At 47.8% G+C, this 20,921-nt stretch overlaps 1 long non-coding RNA gene across 1 annotated transcript; it reads left to right on the top strand.

The window, feature by feature from the left end:
- Positions 1 to 1,648: 1,648 nt before the first annotated feature.
- LOC141726869 (uncharacterized) lies at positions 1,649 to 20,168 on the top strand. The gene is made up of 2 exons (XR_012577827.1): positions 1,649 to 2,862; positions 19,487 to 20,168. It is a non-coding gene; the product is annotated as an uncharacterized LOC141726869 (long non-coding RNA).
- The last annotated feature ends 753 nt before the right edge of the window (positions 20,169 to 20,921 follow it).

The raw sequence follows: 20,921 nt of genomic DNA, 5'->3' as shown, positions 1-20,921 counted from the left end.
TATTGGCACAAGATCTAGGCCCAAACCTTAGGGCAGTCACCCACATTTCCAAGCAATTGGATGCAACCGCAAAAAGATGGACAGGGTACTTATGTGCAGTATCAGCTGTGGTGCTCAACATCCAGGAAGTACGAAAATTCACCTTGGGACAGAAAATGACTGTGTTAGTATCCCATACAGTGTCAGCAGTATTAGAGGTGAAGGGTGTGGTTTTCTCCACAGAGATTCCTGAAGTACCAAGTTATAATGGTGGAACAGGACGATGTGGAGATTGTGGTCACTAACTGTCCCGTCTCGGCTGTTCTAATGGCCTGGTAAGGCTCTGGATGGCCTTGAGGCAGCCCGCGCTCCAAAGGACGAAAGGAGTCTTCAGGTTTTTCAGTTCTTCAGTGTTATTTATTAATTCTTATCTACAATATTTTCTCCCGGCCCGACAGAGGTCCGCACAGCAAGCCAGCCATGAGCACACTGACTGCCCTCGGGGCGGTCGCTTATTTTTATACCAAAAACTACATGTAAGAAATTTACCTTTTCTCCCCAATACCTTTCACCCTTATTGACAAGTGCACATTCAGTAAGAACCAATCTCAAAGTGCCACCATCACCATCGAAGATGGATGACAAGAAGAAGAAGAAGAAGGACAGGACACCCCCTAATTCCTCCATCTTGTCTCCTAGAACCCCCCTGTACCGAGATTCCAAAACCTGTGTTTTCACACTATAATTAATCTATCCCCTCACCACTTATCCCCGTGTGATCCTCCCATCCTCATACAGGTGTTGCGTCCTGTGCAGGATCAAAGTCTAGCCACCAAACACTTCTGGCAACGTTCCAGGACTTCCAAGCCCCCCCCAAGGGTTGTCTCGGTGACCCTGCACATCAGGAATGATGTGCTGAGTTCCCACAACTAACATTGTCAATCCAGCTTCTTTCCTCAGTGGGAACACAGGTGAACCAGTACATCATGACTACTTAGAAACCACTGAGGCAACGTACTCAAGCCGCCTGGATCTGAGGGAGGGTGCTATAGAAGATGCAGAGAACTGGTTCATGGAAAGAAGCAGCTATGTCCTAAATGGCAGATGGCATGCAGGACATCACATCACAACCTGCCATGAGGTAATAGAGTCAGAGCCATTGACTCTTAATACATCTGCACAAAAGGCAGAGATATCTGCCTGGACCCAAGCCTTAGAATTGGCCCAAGGTAAGAACGTGAATGTATACACAGATTCGAAGTATGTTTTTGGAGTTGTGCATGCCCACAAAGTGATCTGGAAGGAGAGGGGGTTATTGAACTCCCAAGGGAAAAATATCAGGCATGCAGAAGAAATGCTCAGAACTTCCCGATACAAGCACGGGCACCGCTGATCTAACCACCCCTATGTGGATGGCATGAAACAGAGAGAGAGAAAGGGCAAGCGTTTCTCACAGTGCCTTGTGAGAAGTTGTAGGGAGCTGAAAAGATGTGATAACCTGTTGACTATAAACAATTTGCAGGTGATGTTTTTCTACTTTATTTTTCTGTTCCTCTCAAGGACAGTGCGTGAGAAAGATGTTTCTGTTAGTTAGCCAATAGAATAGAATCTATCGTACCACTCTATAAAAACCGCTCAGTTCTTTTGAATAAAGCTTTCTTTGCCTTTTCTGTGATCCTGCCTCTCACCTGTTCCTGCCCCGACCCTGGCGCACGAGTGACATCTGGTGACCCGACAAGTGTCCTGCATCGATCAACCTTCGCAGAGCGCAGCGGACGCCCGGGACCCCCGCCGGACCCCTCGGGGGCGTATTGCGCCCACACAACTTGGCAGTGTTCAGACACTCTTTGTTTCCCCGGAGAGGTAACTGCCTTTCCCCCGCGCCCTTCTCATTGGACTTTGTCCATGGGGCTGCCCTGATCGTTGGGACTCACGGGTGGGGACTCCCTCCCCAGGACTTGCACACTTCGCGGATTGCCGGGATTGGGTGCCGGTGTTTCCGAGATGAGGGATCGCGAAGAGGAGGAGGACTGGGTTTTCTCCGTCTGGAGGCTCCTCCTTTCCTATGGGGGTTTTCGGTGCCTGACGCCTCGCTAATTGACCTGCTTGTGTGGGCCAGGATTCATGAGATCCCGATGGGCATGGCTGATGCTTTTGACCTGGGCCAGTGTCAGGAACTATGTAGCCGGCTTGCGGAAGAGTTTTACAGCGGGGATGATGCTATACCCCCGCTCCTGGCCGCGTGCGAATTCCTGTGCATGGCCCTCCGGGACCGGGCCAGAGGAGCGGAGACAGGCAGTTCGAGGGGCAGGGGTGGTGCCGGCGCTTCAGTCGCGGCTCACCGTCGGTGCATGGTTCAGCCCCCTCGTCCCCAGTGGCTCAGCCCCGTCCCCCTTCAGAGGGTGGGGCCAGGAGTTGGCTGTGGCAGATCTGCCTTTCCCCACCCCTGCTGCCGAAGAATCGGGATTGTCCCGTCCGACTGATGTCCCACCTCTCTCCACCCCTGACACTGAAGTCGCGGGATTTTCCGGGCCACCGCCAGCCCTGCCTCTCCCCCTCATGCCTTTTGGGGGTCGGCTTTCTCCCGAGCCACGGGGGCCGCAGTTTCCAGCCCAACAGCCCCCTCCTGAATGGCCTGAGGGGGCGGGGTCCGCTCCTGCCTCGGTGGTTGCCAAGACGCCACGGGTGGCTCTGCCGGCTTCTTCGTCATCAGCCAAGGAGCCTGTGCAGCTGTACCGGGCACACCCATTGTCGATGCTGGCGGGTGGCGCCCCGCCCCAGCCAGTGTCGTGTTCCCGGCCGGTGTTCCCCTCCTTTCCCATGGCGCCTGCGCAGATGACGATGATGACTGTGTCTGCGGCTTTGGCACCGTCTCTCTGAACGGTAAATCATCCGGAGGGGGCAGTGCCTCTTTCTTCTTCCGGCGCAGCTGCCGCTTCGGGTGACTTGATGTCTTATACACCTCTGCCGGGGCAGCCTGCAGTGGCCGTGGGGCCGTCGGCTCTGGTTGCGCCGCCTGCTGCCCTGTCTCCGGCCACGGTGGCTGGTGGCTGGTTTACCAGTGTCCCAGCCTGGGACTGTTTCTACAGGTTCGCGGCCCGCGGGTGGTTTCTCAGATCCGGACCCCTTTCCTAGTGCGCCACCCCCGGTCACCCACTGGGGGCCCTTTCGTTCCGGGGGGGGGCTCAGACAGAGATGATGATCAGTGGCCGGTCCCCCGGCAGGGACATGCCACGATGGGGGAGAGCCGGCAGCGGCGGGCAGAGTCGGCGTCTGCTCGTCACCTTTGGACGCTGCCTCCTTGTATGGTGACTGTCCACCCTAACAATCCCGCCAGCTTTTGGGATGCAGTCAAATTACGGGTCTCCGAGGCTGAAGATGAGGGTCTGTTTGGGGAGGCGGGATGGTCACTGTCAGCGGCCGGTAATGGCATGCCCGCCTGGTTGGGGGAGGCTCCAGGGATTTGGGAGGACCAAGTGGTGCCCTGGAGGCTCATCCTGTGTTCAAGGCTCTCCTGAATTCGGTGCAGGCCAACAAGCACGGAGTGATCGCCAGGCAGGTGATTCAGGAGCTGCGGGGTGAGGTTTCAAGGCATGGCCTTGGTTTGAAGGAAGTCAGGCAGTCTCCCTGGATCATAGCCACTGACCTGCTCTGTCCCTTTGATATTAGGCATCTTTCTCAGGTGCTTTTTCGGCCTCTGCAGTTTGCGATGTTTTTGGCATTCTGGGTGGAGGGGGCTGCAAAGGTTGCAGCCAGCAACAGGCTTCTGCCCCCAGGGGATCCTAGGCATGGCATGGGGGTCGATGCTCTGCTTGGAGAGGACACCTAATCCCATCCTGATTTCCAGGCTACCTCGGATACTGCTGTTCTCCAGCAGTGTCAGTCTCTGGGGTTTGCTGCATTGGTGAAAACAATCGAGGTAGCCTCCCCAAGGCCCGACTTTACTGACATATGGCAGAAGCCGGGCAAGCCTTTTGTGCCGTTTGTCAAGAGGCTGACTGCTGCTTTGGAGAGGCAGGTTGAGGAGCCTGGCCTCAGAGAGCCCCTTCTGAAACACTTGGCCAAGAACCATTCGAACCCTGAATGCCAGAAGATCATAAATTCTCTTCAGGGGATCCTTCAGTGGTAGAAATGGCCAAGGCTTGTACAATGGTGAGTGGTGGCGGTCTTGAAGTGTCCGCTCTGGCAGTTGTTCTGCAGTCAGGCCAGGTGCCCTTAGGGGGTGGACGCAAGAAGAAGAAGAAGAAGGGCAGGAAGCAGCAGGACGTGCCAAAAGCGGCAGGTGCGGGCGCCAAGTTTTTGTGCACCAGGTGCCATAAGGCAGGTCACCTTGCCAGCCAGTGCAGGTCGACCTTCAGGGCGGATGGCCGGCCTTTGGTGGGTCTGGGAAACGGGAAGAAGAGCGCAAAGAGGAATTGCGCCTCGACAAAAGTGATTCCTCAGAGCTCAGCACCAGTCAAGGTCTACCCAGCCATCTCACAGGCAGCGCCCACAGCTCTGCCGGAGTGGATGTATGCACCACCAGCACAGTCATCTTAGACTCTGATGGTGAGCATAGGGTTCCCTTGCATATCCTCGTTCCTCTAGAACAAGGTCTGGGTGTGCTGTTAGTGGGGACATCTAATGTCACCCACCAAGGGATCTTTATTCACCCTGGAGTTGTTAACTCTGCTTTGACGGGTCTGATCTTTGCTACTGTTTTTACGCCCCCTCCCCCGTCACCATCCCAGCAAGGACTCGGATTGCTCACCTTGTGTTTTTTCAGTCATTTGTCCCCAGGACTGCCTCACAGACTCATGGGACTGGTGGCTGCGGATCCGAGGGACCGCCACGAGCCCTCTGGTCTGCAAACATTTCCGCACAGCAACCCCAGATGATGTGTACCTTGACTCTGCTGGGTGCCCGTCCATGAATGATCAGGCTGCAAAGTTTGACTGACACAGGGGCGGACGTGACTGTCATCTCCCACTCTGTGTGGCCATCTCCCACTCTGTGTGGCCATCTATGTGGCCTTTGGACCCCGTAGGGACACGCGTGGTAGGGGTGGGGGGTCCAGCGCGTACCATGGTGAGTCCCAGCCCGGTTCTCTTTAGGAACGCGAGTGGGCAGGTGGCTGCTGTTCAACCCTATGTCATTTCAACCCCGCTCACTCTGTGGGGGCGGGATGTGTTGTCTGCCTGGGGAGTGCGGATCAGGGCAGATTTTTGGTAGGGGCCACTGTTTTGCGGAGAAAAGAAGAAACCTCACAACTTTATAAAAGTTGTCAAGCTTGGTATGTTTATTACGGCACCGGGCACATGCGGAGAATGCTCTCCTTAAAAGGCATGCGTACCTCTGAGAACTTCAGATCTTCTTTTATCCCCCTCTCAAATACAAATGCATACAGTTTCACAATAAGTTCATACATATTCATTTTTATGGGTTTCGTGTGACTTTTACCACTAGTTCCTTTTTATCAGAAAGAAATCCGAGGTCAGGCTGACTTGCCCTTACAGCAGTCTCTGTCTCTCTCTATCATCTTCTGTCTCCTCCCCTTTATCTCTGTCATTCGCTGAGGTAACTTCACTGAGCTTAGGCCTTGCAGTCTGGCTAAATAACTACGATTTCTAACCACAGACTCAACTCAAAAATGTACATTTCACCTAAATTAAAATGGATTTCTATCCTGGAAAATTTTCACTTTGCTTCATTCCCCCCTTTCCTAAAAGGAGGAAGTAAATTCTTTTACTTCGTACAAATTCCTGTGACAACAAGTGTACTTTAGTGCTTTACCATGTACGTTTGATAATGGATAATCCTGAACTTGTTCTAACTAATATTAACAAAACTACAGTAGGATGACACAACTTATTAAGGATTCTATTTGTAGTTGGTGACCACCTAAAGACCACATCTCACCAGTGAGGATCTGCAATTTGTTCTATTCTTTGCAAAATTCTCGTTATATCTTTTGTATCATGTTGGACAGTAATTAAGGTTTTCTTTCCACTTTCTTGGATTTCCTTCAAGATTTCCAATACGTCTTGGTGCTTAACTAATTGTTTTACTAATGTAAGGTCCATCCCAATAGGGGTAGGTGATAATCTGAGTTACATTGTGTAATTGGTTTTAACCAGCTGGTGGGATGTCACTGGGGCTGAGTACAAAAAATCACACCCGATAATCTTAACAAAATTACAAATACAGAAATTAGAATGATTTCTACTAGACAAAATAACATCATTGCTATCAATTTTTACAGCAGCACAGGCAGTTCTCAGGCATACACACCCTTTTCCAGTATATATGAGCACAGTTTTCTGGTCAGTGACTGGATCAATTTCAAAGTGGCAAATACTCTGTTCAGTGTCTAGACACACATCTTGGGCATTGATAGTATTGCTTTCACAAATGAATCCCATCTGCTCTCTAGTAATGCAGGATTCTAATTTTACTGTTTGCCACTTTTCATTCATCTTTTCGTGCCCATACTCTATGTTCTAAAGGGTAGAGTATTGTTTTTTCATGGTTTAATCTTAGGGCAATGATGGGATGGATAACATAAACAGTGGCATTACATATGGTAAGCACAAAGGCAGTGGCCACTTTAGAAGCAGGATCATAGGTGAAATTCACCATAGTCCACCAGGATTGAAACTTCCTTTCAAAATCAATTGCATTATCCCAAACAATTCTCCCAATTTCAGCTGGAAAATTACCTTCACGCCTTTCCTGTATGATCAGAGCTGCTGTTGTTTGCATCTATAACTGTGCTTGTATACATCTGAAAGCTAAAGACACATTATCTTGAACTGTACTAAGTGCTTCTACTATCAACTTGTGGTCTTGGTCCCCGGCCTTTTCATACTTCCTTACTTTGGCAGTACTTTTGAAATCTGTCACTGGTTAGTTCCTAATGCCAATAGAGATGACTGTAAAGGCTGCTTCAATTTTGTTAGGCTACTTGCAGCAGTGGCCAGTTTATTCATCAGTATTTCTGAATCAATTCCATTTAAAACTCCTAATCCTGTCTCAAATATGCCAGTTAGATCTTTTCTTATTCTGCTCCTGAGATATGCCTTTCTTTGTAACCATGTTGTGCAGCCCTCAAAGGATGTTTTTAGGAAGGAGGAGCAGGCTGGTTGGATTTTTGAGATGTTAATTTCCATTATCAACTCCACACGTTTGAGAGACCATTCTGGATTGAATAATAGCTGTTGTTCACTCACATTCTTTACTACGTAGGGGCCTATTTCATACACTTTAGGTTCATGTTTGGGTAGAGTCTGAACTAGTATGGGTTGTATAAGGCCCTGCTGTTGTAAAAAGTGCAGTGTCTACTTTGAATTTAAATGAAAGTCTGATAGCAACTCGAGCTCAAAGGCAGGTCACTTCTACAGGCTGTATCAAGGTGAAATTACACCAACAGTCTGATTCACTTAGGTTATCACAGACTTCCTGGTGTTCATATACACCAGGGGAGGTTCAGACACTAATTACATCTGGTCTCTCATAAGCTGTCCTATTGATGACCTGGCACTCTACTTTGATTTCTTCTCCTCTGATTCCTTGAAGTGTCCACAGTTCCTGTTCCTGCCATTCTTGCTCCTCATGTACCTGACTCTTGTGGATTACTACAGTAGATGCGTTTAAATCTTTTATCTCAGAAGGTTCTCCCATGGATCCAGTATACTGATTAAACGCCTGGGACCAAGGCCATTCAGCATTGCTTTGGATAGAGGTACTCTTTAGTTCTGAAACTTCAGTTACAATTACATACAAAACAATTCTGTCAACTCAAGTATGAACTACTCCTGACCACAATATACTCATTTTGCCTAAGTTTTAGTCTCAGTTCATTGTCTTCTGGTATCACTCTCCAAGGGACTTCTAGGGCTTTCTTCATTCCAGAGTGATGGATCCAGGCATTCTGCTCTTTGATTTTGATTGCAGTGAAGGTGATGAGAAGTACTTGCAGTGGTCTCTCCCACTGTCGTTCTGAAGTCTTCTCTGTAAGGGACTTAACATGTACATCATCCCCAGGCTATCTAACTCCCTGCTCCGAGTTCCAGCCACATGTTTCTCAATTACTCTGAGCTGTTTGCTTAATGCCACCATGTAAGTGGACATTCTGGACATTACCCTTGTATTCTATATGGTCTTCTATAAGGCATTTCAAAAGGATTCAGCATTCCTTTAGCTCAAGGTTTAGTTTGAATTTGCAATAGTGCTAGTGGAAGAGCTTGGGGGTAGGGTAGTTTAACTTCTTGCCCCAGTGTTACAATCTGCAGCTTAATCAAATGATTCATTTTGTCTACCTGGCTACTTGATTGGGACAGTATGGAGTGTGAAGTTCCTAATCTATGCCCAGATCGCTACTAATCTGTTGCACTATTTTGGAAATGAAATGTGATTCTTTATCTGAGGATATTGTGGCTGGAACTCTGAAGCGTGGTATTATTAACTGTAAAAATGATCTGGTCACCTCTTGAGCTTTGACAGTTCTGGTGGGGAATGTTTCTGGCCACCCTGAAAATGTATCTATTAATACCAGTAAATACTGATACCCCCCTTTCCTTGGGAGTTCTGAAAAGTTAATTTGCTACTGCTGTACAGGCCCATGGCCTTTCCTAGTCTGACCAAGTTTCGGCCAGGGGGTATTTTGAGGTTAGTCTGGAGGCAAGGACCACATTGTCGGCTTACCTGAGTGATAGTGGCATGTAAATTCCTGGCAACAATTCTTTCAGTCAGATGTATGTTCTAGAAAGCCTGAGGAAATTACTACTTCAACGTCAACACTTCATTTCAATGCACTCTGTATCGCTGGCAGCCTTGGTCATTTTGAGAAAGGAGCCACACTCTATAAAAAGCTTTTAAGTAGTTCGGCCCTAGTGTGTTTTCTAGTGCTCTTCCTTCACTAGTAACCATGAAAATGGGAAGGGATTACTAGCTCTCTTTCAATGGTAGCCCACCCCTTGTAGTTGTATGTCTCTTTTGATTAGTATTATTGCATTATGGCTTACCTTCGAGGAAAATCTGTACCTCACCCTTTGCTGCTTTCTTTGCCTCTCCATCCGCCAGCTCATTTCTTTCCTCCAATTTTAAGCCCACTCTCTGGTGTGCCTTAATATGCTTTTTCAGGTAGCTGAACTGCTTCCAGCAGCTGGATTGTCTCTTCTTTCCCTGTGAGGTCAGGTCAGCAGTCCCCTCTCCTTCCAGATGGCTCCATGTGCATGCACAACTCTGAATGCTTTTTGCTGTTTCTAAGGCATGGGTCAATGCATTTATCACAGCCTTCTGTGCAGAGGTACCTGTTGGTAAGGGTCCAGACTCTATTACCTCTCTGCAGGTAGTCACTGTGTACTTAGCATGTCGCTTTCCACTGGCAATGTAGCTGCTTCCATCAGTGAACCAGGTCTCTGCATACAAAGGAGTGTCCTTTAAGTCTGGGCGGCTGGAGTACGTAGCTTCAATGGTCTCCAGGCAATCATTGTGTACTGCTTCTTCTTGATTTCCACTGAGAAATGAAGCTGGGTTTACAATATTAGTCACTACTATCTCTACATCATCTTGCTCTACCATGATGGCCTGGTATTTTAGAAACCTCTGGTGAAAGCCAGTGGCCACCCTTTACTTCCAGTACTGTGGACACTGTGTGGGACACTAGCACAGTCATTTTTGTCGTAGGGTAGACTTGAGTGCCTCTTCAATATTCAGCACAACTGCTGCTACAGCTCTGAGGCAACCTGGCCATCCTTTGGCTGTTGCATCTAGTTGCTTAGAGAAGTAAGCAACTGCCTTTCAGTATGGACCCAAGTCCTGAGCCAATATTCCCAGGGCAATTCCTTGCGTGGAAAAATAGAAAGAATGCTTTACTTACATCTGGAAGTCTCAAAGCTGGAGCCGACATGAGGGCACTCTCTAGCTGGTGAAAGGCCCGTGTGGCGTCTTTTGTCCACTGGAGATCTCGGTTTCCATCGGCAATAAGAGCATAGAGGGGTCTGACAAGCAGTCCATAATTATAAACCCACAGCTGTCACTACCCTGCCATGCCTAAGAAGGTTCGGAGTTCCTTCATTGTCTGGGGTTTCGGGGTTTGGCATATGGTTTCCCTGCCCTAAAGTCTGCTGCTTAGCATTCACTTCTTACCCCAGGTAGATTACCTTGTTTCACTACCTGTGCCTTTTTCTTTGGAACTCTGTATCCTTGGAGCCCTAGGAAATTCAAAGGCTTACCATCCAGGTTTCTCTCGCTTCCCTCGTCCGAGTGGCTACTAGAAGATCATCCACGTACTGCAACAGCCTCCTTTCCTCTTGTGGAGCTTCCCGGGACTCTGGATTTTTGCAAGCTGTTCTCCAATCAGAGTGGAGAATTTTGAAGCCTTCAGGCACATGGACTATGTGAGCTTGTGTTTGAATGCAAAAATTTTCTGGCTGGCTTCGTGGATAGGGAGGCAAAAGAAGGCATCTCTTAGGCCTAAAACAGTGAACCAGGTTAGCTCAGGTGTTAAACAAGTTAGTAAAGTATATGGATTTGCTACCACAGGGTATAAATTCTGTGTTATCTTATTGACAGCCCTTAATCCAGTACTATCAGTTATTGGGCTGATTCCTTCCTTATCTTACTTTTGAGGGTACTACTCAGTTCTCACTGGTTGTGTTCTTTCATTAAGCTTGATTATCATGGGGGTGCATTTTTCACTCTCCCTGTTACAGCAGAGGCCCATACCCTTGAAAACACTTATTTACTTATTCTAATATCTCCTTACTAATATCTTTCTTAATTTCAGTGTCTGTTAATGTTAAGCCTAACATCTTCATTTGCCTCCAGAGTAATCTTTCTCATTTGAGAATGTTTAGCGGATTGAGTGAATTGTACAAAAGCCTTTAAGTACACATAGTACACATGTTACTTTAAAGGTTTGCAAAAGTATGCCTTCTCAGACTGGCCAGTTGTTCGGTTGTTTCCCACACTACAACATAAACATTCTCCACAGGTACTAAAGCTTTATTTAAAACTGAATATATGGCCCTTGTGTCGACTAAAATTCTTCCCTTTTGGGGAGGTCATCTTTATGCTTCCTCTCTTACCTTGGGAGGAGCCTTTAACAAATCATATGTACTCATTTCGCGAACTGTGATTGCTTTGCATTTCAGCATGATAATCCTTGCCTGATTTCATACGTTGCTATCTTATGCTGCATGCTGAACAACATGTTTGATTTGCTTTCTCTTTGCCTTGTTTTCCTTTTCAAGGGCCAAGACCAGAGGGCGGTCTGATCTCACAGTCTCTTTGCCATTCTGGGTGATTTCTTAAAACAATAAGACATTTCAGCATGCAAAAACCCTATCCCATTTATCTTCCTATTTTAAAACAGTATTAACTGCGATGAAGTATTATAAATCTTTTCTTTTCTGAGCTGCTCCTACTGGCAGCCTTCTCCCAGTGAGCCCCTCCAAAAAGGGGCTAATTTAGGAGCCTCTTTGCTCTGATCAGTTCTCATTATCTTTCTCCTTGCCCTATCTCGCTTCCACCCAAACTTCTCTTTACAAAGCTTCAGAGTAGTTTCTCAGTCTTCCTCCTACACACACAGCTCCAGGTGGCAGGTATCAGATGTGATTCCCACACACGAGTCTTAAGATCTTAGGTTCTGAATCATCTTGATCAGAAACCTTTAATTTACACCCGGGGCATGTGCCCTGACGCTTATTAGAACAGCAATACCAGCGTTTTCTCACAAACACTGCACTGCAATAATACCTGCACATCCAGGTTTTGCCCACAGGCCATTCCCGTGTTCCCTGGGGAGACGGGGCAGCCAGAGCTGTCCCTGTGCTCAGGGGACAGCCACTGTCACCTCACACAGCATGCCAGCCTCTTGATGCACCAAAGGCTCCCCGAAATTGCCTGCAAAGGCAGGCTATCCTGTTTGTTACAGAGAACTCTAAATCCCTACAGCAGGCCGTTCCCAGTCCAGACTTACTACAGTACCAGCTGAAGTCTCATAAATCTCATAAGTCTCATTAACTAATTCATCTCATTCATCTCTTCTATCTAAACTCTGTTTTACAAAATACCAGTATTTTCTAGTTCTCTTCTTGCACAATCTAATTAAGCACTGTGTCTACTTACACTTTTTTACTGCCTTGCAAAAAGGCTGTGCTTGTCACAGCCGTAACTCTGATATGCCCACAGACACAGACACACATGGACCCCCCCCCCCTTTATCTCAAATTCACTAGAGCCAAGGCTTGAATTGCTGGGAGGGGGAGAATTCTTGGAATTCCTTTAATTCGCTTTATCGTAGTTATGCATAAATCACCATACTATAGTTCTCCTGTGTAAAATGCTGCTCTTGTTGCAAACAAAATCTTAAAATCTCCACAAACACTACTATACAATCTGAGAATCAAATTACCACAATGCAGCGGAAGAAAATCACCACACAAAATCACTGGGAAAGGAGCATATCTCTCAAAGTCCTCACTTTTCTCAACACAACACAGCATATCATAATTCAGCATTTACATCAGTTTTTCCTGGACACAATCAAAATAACAGCACAGTCTAGAGATCAAGTCCAAACATCCAGGGCAAAGGAACTCTCTGAGCTCATACTCACTGTTTAAATGTACCAAATCTACACAAATCACTACATTTAAACACAATAAATACCATCACTGATGTTCTTCCACTCGCTTCTCTGCGGGGCACTTCTCTCCCTGCCCCCACAGCCTGCTGCAGCCAGCGCCTCTGGCCTCACTCAGCTGTTTCAAACACGGGTAGTACTCACCCCCTCCACACCCGCACTGTAGAGCACTGTAGATCTACTCTCTATTATACACCATACATACACTTATACACTTACACGATTACAAACAAAGTGCACTGACCACACAATGCATTAACCATACAGCAACACAGTGTCCGGACACCACACACACAAACAAAACACACACGGTCTCACCAGTTCTGCTCTATCAGAACAATGAACCCCCAATACACACATACACGGGTTCACCCGACCCACCCCTAGAGTTGCTAGCGGTCTTCCCTATCAGAACAATGAACCCCGTCTCTAGTGTAGCTGCTCCATCAGCTACACCCAGACGTCTCTGAGTGATTTACTCCCTAGCTCTCTTCCCCCCTCCCCCGGAGGCCCCTCAGTACATACCATATCTTCCTCCGCAGCCAGCAGGTCCTTGTCTGTCCTCGCAGGAGGCAAGTTGAGACGAGCGGAGCCTCCTCCAGGAAAATAATCCTAGGGCTTGCCTTGGAGGTCTGTCTATCCCCCCTGCCCCAGCGGGGACAGAGAACTCCTGCCTGGCTCGCCATATTGTTTTGTGGAGAAAAGAAGAAACCACAACTTTATAAAAGTTGTAAAGCTTGGTATGTTTATTACGGCGCCGGACACATGCGGAGAATGCTCTCCTTAAAAGGCATGCATACCTCTGAGAACTTCAGATCTCCTTTTCTCCCCCTCTCAAGTACATATGCATACAGTTTCACAATAGGTTCATACATATTCATTTTTATGGGTTTCGTGTGACTTTTACCACTAGTTCCTTCTTATCAGAAAGAATTCCGAGGTCAGGCTGATTTGCCCTTACAGCAGTCTCTGTCTCTCTCTATCATCTTCTGTCTCCTCCCCTTTATCTCTGTCATTCGCTGAGGTAACTTCACTGAGCTTAGGCCTTGCAGTCTGGCTAAATAACTACGATTTCTAACCACAGACTCAACTCAAAAATGTACATTTCACCTAAATTAAAATGGATTTCTATCCTGGAAAATTTTCACTTTGCTTCACCAGTGCGTTGGACAGCGACAGGTACCCGGTGCTGCCTTTATGGTGGTGTCATGGTTTGACACTGGCACAATGCCAGTGCCGCCATGAAAATGCTCTCTCCCTCGTGTCTGCTCTGAGATGTGACCAGGAATACGCAAAGCAGGCTCCTACTTAGAAATAAAGAAAACTTTATTAACTAAACTACGAGGGAAAGTGAAAAAAATACACACTCAAGGAAAATGAAAACTTCACAAAACCTTTTCCTCTTCCCCCCACCAGATTTCCAATACAATACATCTCCCAAATCACCAACTCTCAGTCTGGCACCACCCTTTAGAATACTCAATCCTCAGTTCATCAAGAGGAGAAGGAGTCCTTCTTTGTGCCATTGGCTTCTTGTCACATGTGGCCCCGCCCAGACAGCATTTGCCATTGTGACATCTTCCTTCCATGCCCAGTGCTCTCACCACTGTGCATGGACCAGGGCTGCTTCTAGGGTTACTTTTAAGGATGCCTTTTCTCCTTCCAAAAAGGCACAGTCTCAACTTTGGGACATCTTTTCCCCCCCCAATTTTTTTGCACCCCCTGGGGCCGAGGGGTACCCCCACTGAACCCTCCTGGTTTTGAGGCATTGTCCCCACTGGAAGCAGTCTCTGTATCACAAGGAAACAGTCAATGGCTATAAAAAAAAAAAAAGAGCCAAACAAAAAATGCCATTCCATCTTCTCCATTCTTCCAACATCACTCTCTGTGCCCAGACCTTCATCACTCTTCTAGGAAGGGTTAATGTTCTGTAAAGTTTTCATTGTCCACAAAGGAGTTAAAAGCTCCCACAAGCAGCTGGACACATCGCTGCCTCCTTCCCTCCCCTCCTTTCCTCCTTCTCAGCTGTGCTGCCTGCTGCCGCACATGTTTATCAAGTATCAAGGTAACTCCCAGGCACAGCTCTGTCTCTGTCTCTCAGAAGTGTGGGGGGGAAATACCTCCCAGTAGTTCTTCGATGCTTCCACCCTTGGGCCCCTCAGGGTCAGGCCCACCTCTCTCAGGCCGCGTGGCTTTCCCCTCAATGCCACCCAGCCAGCAGCTGGGCCGGGGGAGGAATCGAACTCTCTCTCGCCAGAAATCCAAAGAGAACCTTCCAGGGGGGAGCTCTGCTTTTAACCCTGTGTTCTCAGAGGCAGATCCAAATGTCCCAATGTCCACATCAGGTGCCAGTATTAAAATCTGAGCACCCATTGGTTTGACTACAGCATCCCAGAAATCCCATGTCCGGTCAAACCACCACAGGTGGCTAGTGGACAAACCCATTTGGGTTCATCAGTGGCCCCTGGCAGAGGAGAAGTTGTTCATCCTTTCTCAACTGGTACAAGAACAATTGCAGCAGGGACACACTGAGCCTTCAATGAGTTCCTGGTATACTCCTGTCTTCATGATAAAAAAGAAGTCTGTGAAGTGGAGGCTGTTACAAGACCTCCGGAGAGTCAATGATATGATGGAAGGCATAGGGGCGCTGCAGCCTGGCATGCCCTCACCCATCATGATCCCTGCAGGGTGGGAGATCTTGGTCATTGATTTGAAAGATTGTTTCTTTACCATCCCTTTGCATCCAGATGACAAGCCAAAGTTTGCTTTCACAGTGCCTTCAGTCAATAATGCCGAGCCTGCTCAGGGGTATCAATGGGAGGTTTTGCCACAGGGCTGTCGCAACAGCCCATTTATTTGCCAATGGTATGTGGCTCAGGCCTTGTCAGAGGTGCGCGATCAGTTTCCTGACACATGCTGTTACCATTATATGGATGACATCCTGGTGGCGGCACCCAACCAGGATAAGTTGCTGAGGATATGGCCTCGAATGTTTGCTGCCCTGCATGCTTACGGGCTGCGCGTGGCCCTGGAGAAGGTCCAACAGCACCCTCCTTGGAAATACTTGGAGGTCAAGATTCTTGACCGTACCATTCAGCATCAGGAGGTGCAGTTTTCGGATTCTATTCGGACTTCGAATGATGCCTAGAAGTTGGTGTGTGTCATCAACTGGTTGCGTCCTTACTTAGGACTGACCAGAGAACAGTGTTCCCCGTTGTATGATACTCTGATAGGGGACCCTGACGTGAGATCGCCTCAAGAGTTGATACCTGCAGCGTGACAGGTGCTGGAGGAGGTCCAGAGAACTGTTTCTGCTCGTCAGGTTCACCTAATAGATCCTTCCATTGATATCACTGTTTTTGTCACTGTCGTGGTTTGAGACATTGACAGGAAGTAAGTTTTTTTTTTTGGATATGCTTTGGCCACAAATAGGTGTTCAGATTTTTATATTGGCACCTGATGTAGCCACTGAAGTTCGGACACACCTCTGAGAACACACAGGGGTTAAAAACCAGAGCTGCTCCCCTGAAAGCCCTCTTAGGACTTCAGGGGAAAGAGGTCAGATCTCCCTCCCCCGTTCCGCTGCTGCTGCTGGGTGGGGGAGGGGCAGCCATGCAGTAAGCCTGAGCCTGGACAGAGATAAGAAGTGAAGAAGCCCTTGAAGATAGAAAGGTAAAAGAGCACCAAGAGACATCGGGCAGCCACCCCCCCACCAGGGGAGAGCCGGCATCTGAATTTGATAGCAGCCGGCCCAAGAAGAGAAGGGGAGAGTGCAGCAAGAAAGTGCCCAGCAGAGCAGCGTGAAAGTTCCAAAGCACCAGAGAAGAAAAGACTGAAATTTTTAACCCTTTTCTTGCATGATAAAAACCTTACAAAGGCTGATCCTCCTAGAGCTGAGAAGAGAGATAAGAGATGAGATAAGAGAGAATAAGCCATGAAAGAAGTGCAGAAGACTCTTGAGTGGGGGGAGAGATGAGAGAGTAGCCTTTTAGCTAGACTTTTCTTGTGTAGCCATAGACAGAACCATTTTTTTTTCCTGTGACACAGAGACTGCATTTAAGAAGAAGCAGTGCCTCAGAACCAAGAGAGTTCAGTGTGAGTACCCCTCGGCCCCAGAAAGTGCAAAAAATTTAAAGGAGACAGATGTCCCAAAGAAGAGACTGTGCCTTTTTTAGAGTGAGACAAAGCATCCTTGAAAGACAACCCTAGAAGCAGCTCTAGTCCATGCACAGTAGTGAGAGCACTAAGCATAAAATGAAGATGTCACAATAGCAAAAGATTTTCCGAGCAACACTAAGTGACATGAAAACACACGAGATTTCAACAGTGTTTCCAGCAGAAGCCTATAGTACAAAAAAGACTCTTCTTCTCTTGATGAACTGAAGATTGAGTATTCTAAAGAGTAGTTGTCCTGGATTGGCTGTATGATGCTTTTATCCCCAATCGTCTTGTTCTGTTTATGCTGAATAGTAAGTTTTGCACCTTTAAGACTTAGTGCAGAGAGTGAAGGGGGGAGAGAAGTGCAGTTTTTTTTCCTCCAGACACTGCTCTCACTCACCCACATTCCTCCTCCTGGACTGTTGTTGTCTGCGGACAGACAGCAAGACAGAGCTCTTCTTTTGCTTTTTAGTTAGTGTTAGCTAGCTGAGGCAAAGAAGTTCCCTGGACTGTGTTTTTTTCTTTTCTTTGGACCTCTTGAAACCTGCTCTGGACTGAACACCCAGGGGAGCACTGGCAGCTCACATCTCTGGCCCACCAGGCCGGGCCTGGCCTGCGACAATTCCAGCACCGGAGGGACTGATCAGAGACTGAGTGAGCTGCAACCTGGGAACGGGGTTTTATCAGTTTGTCATCTCTTTTAGAGTGGCAAGGGGTCTCATTGTTTGATATTGTTTTGGTTTTATTGTTTAATAAACAGGTTTTTCCCACCTTTCTCCAAGGAGGTATTTTTTCCTCCTGGACCAGTTGGGGGGATGGGCCGACTGGATCTGCTTTTCCCACCGGAGCTCCTTTGGGGGATTCTTCCCCAAATTTGCTCTAAACTTGGAGAGTAGTGCCGGACTGAGAGTTAGTGATTTAGAAGAATACATTGCATTAAGAAATTTGGTGAAGAAGAAGAAGAAAATGCTTTTGTAAGGTTTTCATTTTCCTTAGATTTTTTTTTCTCCTTTTCTCGTAGTTTAGTCAATGAAGTTTTCTTTATTTCTAAGTAGGAGCCTACTTTGCTTATTCCTAGTCACATCTCACAGCAGACACCAGAGAGAAAGTATTCTCATAAGAGCACTAGCATTTTGCCAAAATCAAACCATGACAGTCACCAATCCTGATCTTCATCCTATGGGCATCATTGGCCAGTGGAGTAGGTGGATAGGTGGTCTGATCCCCTGCATGTTCTGAAACGGGTCCTTTTGCCCCACCAGCCAAAGAAGACAGCACCTTCATTGTACAAGCTGCTTGATTATTTGATAATCAAATGCCATCAGCGGTGTTTGCAATTGATGGCTGCCGATCCAGCGATGATCACTCTTCCTGTGGAGCAGGAGGATTTTGAATGGAGTCTTGCTGTTAGCGCTCCTTTGCAAAGTGCGCTGGAGAACTTCTTTGGGCAGATCGATTATCATACGCCCAGACATAAATTGCTGCAGCTGGCAAAGAAAATGAGTTTGTCGTTGCAGCCAAAGAGCAGCCAAGTTCCAGCTGAAGGGCCCACTGTCTTCACGGACAGTTCAGGGAAAACAGGCAAGGCCATTGTTACCTGGAAGGACGGGTCTGGGTTGCAGACACTGGAGGCCCATGTGTCGGGTTCGGCTCAACTGGTCAAGTTGAAAGCTGTTGCCATGGCATTCCAGGAATTTTCCCAGGTGCCTCTGAATGTGGTGACTGATTCCACCTATATGGCAGACATGGCGTGGCGTTTGGACTCTTCGCTCCTAAAGGAAGTCAACAACACAGCTTTGTTTCGGTTGTTGAAAGCCTTGTGGAGTGCAATTCAGGCCTGGGTCCATCCCTATTATGTCTTACACATTCGGAGTCACACCAGCTTGCCAGGTTTCATAGCGGAGGGTAATGCCAGGGCTGACAGGTTGGATAATCCTGCGTGGGTAGCGCCTCAGCCTGATGTGATTGCGCAAGCCAGAACGTCACATGACTTTTTCCACCGAGGTGTGCATACGCTGCAAAAACAGTTTCATCTGACACCAACTGAAGCTCGTGACATCATCAGCTCTTGTGCTGACTGCCATGGCTTTGCTGCACCTTTGCTGGTGGGGGTGAACCCCAGGGGCTTGAAGGCTTTGCAGCTTTGGCAGACAGATGTCACTCACATTGCTGAATTTGGCCGACTTAAGTATGTGCACGTGTCTATTGACACATTTTCCTCTGCCATGTGGGCCTCTGCTCACACTGGGGAAAAGAGTCATGACGTGATTGCCCATTGGAGGATGGCTTTTGCAGTCTTGGGGATACCTTCCTCCGTGAAAACAGACAATGGCCCTGCCTATGTCTCACAGAAGACGAGGCAATTCTTACGCCAGTGGGGAGTGTCACATAAGTTTGGTATTGCACACTCCCCAACGGGCCAGGCCATTGTCGAACGTGCTCATGGTACCTTGAAGCGTGTAATGGGCAGACAGAAGAGGGGAATGCCTAGAGAAACACCACACAGTAGGTTGGAAAAGGCATTGTACACAATCAACCATTTGACAGTGCCTCAGAAATCAGAAAATCTCGTTATTCTGTATCACTTTCTTTCAGTGCGGTCATTGGATGAGGTGCACTTGCCTCGAGCGAAGGTCCAGATATGGGATCTTCCCACTAATAGGTGGGAGGGCCTATATGACCTTATCACTTGGGGTCTTGGGTATGCATGTGTCTCCACAGATACTGGAGTGTGATGGGTACCTGCAAAGCGTGTCCGCCCTGACTTGGGGCATCAGAACCGAAATGTGGCCAACAGGAAACCTTTGAATGATGACCAAGATGACGACGCAAGATGGCAAACAATATGATGACCGAGATGGTAGCCAAGATGATGACCATCCATCAGGTGGCCCTTCCACGAGCAGAGACTGAATTCCATCCTGCTTTTTGAAAAGGACTGTTCTTAGGACTGTTTTTGGACTGATGGTGTGTTTTATAAGAGACGATCACAAGACCCAATCTCTCTGGCCATTTTAATTGGCATCTGATGAAGGGACCTCTTGAGCCGGGTTTGTTCTCCTTTCTGCAAGGGGCCCCACAGAGGACTACAAACATTGCCTCCATTTTTTTTTTTAAAAACAAAAAAGGGGGACCTGTGGATGCCATGGGACAGAGAGAGAGAAACAGCAAGCGTTTCTCACAGTGTCTTGTGGGAAGTTTTTGGGAGCTGAAAAGATATGATAACCTGTTGACTATAAACAATTTGCAGATGCTGTTTTTCTACTTTATTTTTCTGTTCCTCTCAAGGACAGTGCATGAGAAAGATGTTTCTGTTAGTTAGCCAATAAAATAGAATCTATCGTACCACTCTATAAAAACCATGCGGTTCTTTTGAATAAAGCTTTCTTTGCCTTTTCTACGATCCTGCCTCTCACCTGTTCCTGCCTTGACCCCAGCGCACGAGTGACACCTCTAAATCTGGTAACTCGCAACCTGGCGTCCCCACGTGCTCTTGAGTCCCCCTAAATCCTGTAACTCTCAACCTGAAATCCCCAGTTGTTCTTAAGTCCCCCTAAAACCAGTAACTCTCAACCTGGCATTCCCAGGTGCTCTTGAGTTGCCTTTGATCTGGCAACCCTTTCAAATCTCACACACACTCCAGGCACACTCGGACTCTTACCATACACATGCAAATACTCAGTCTTCCAGATCATCTGCAGATTTTCCCCTAGGGGGCTTTTTCTCTTCCTCCTTATCCTGGTTTGAAAAGAAAGTGAGTTTTTTGGGAGGCTGTGGTCAAACCAATGGGTGCTCAGATTTGAATAATGGCACCTTATGTGGCAACTGAGGACATGGATACACCTCTGAGAACACGGGGGGTTAAAAGCAGAGAACTCCCAGGGGAACTCTTTCTTGGTTCCGGCGGATGAAAGAGGTCAGATCTATCCCACCCAGCCACAGGCTGTGTGGGGGAGGGGAAGCCATGTGGCCGGGGTGAGGTAGGCTGGAGCCTTGGACAGAGAAGGGCGGTGAAGGGCCCTGCAGGATGGAAGGGTGGAGGAGCACTGAGAGGCATTGGGCAGCCACCCCCATCCTCCCATCCCCCAGGAGAGAGAGAGAGAGAGAGAGAGCGAGCCTGTGCTTGTGCTTGTGCCACCTTGAAATTTGATATCAT

Source organism: Zonotrichia albicollis, chromosome W (assembly GCF_047830755.1).
Source record: "Zonotrichia albicollis isolate bZonAlb1 chromosome W, bZonAlb1.hap1, whole genome shotgun sequence".
NCBI classification, from domain to species: domain Eukaryota; kingdom Metazoa; phylum Chordata; class Aves; order Passeriformes; family Passerellidae; genus Zonotrichia; species Zonotrichia albicollis.
The sequence above is the reverse complement of the archived record's forward strand: the minus strand, read 5'-3'. Positions and strand labels throughout refer to the sequence as shown.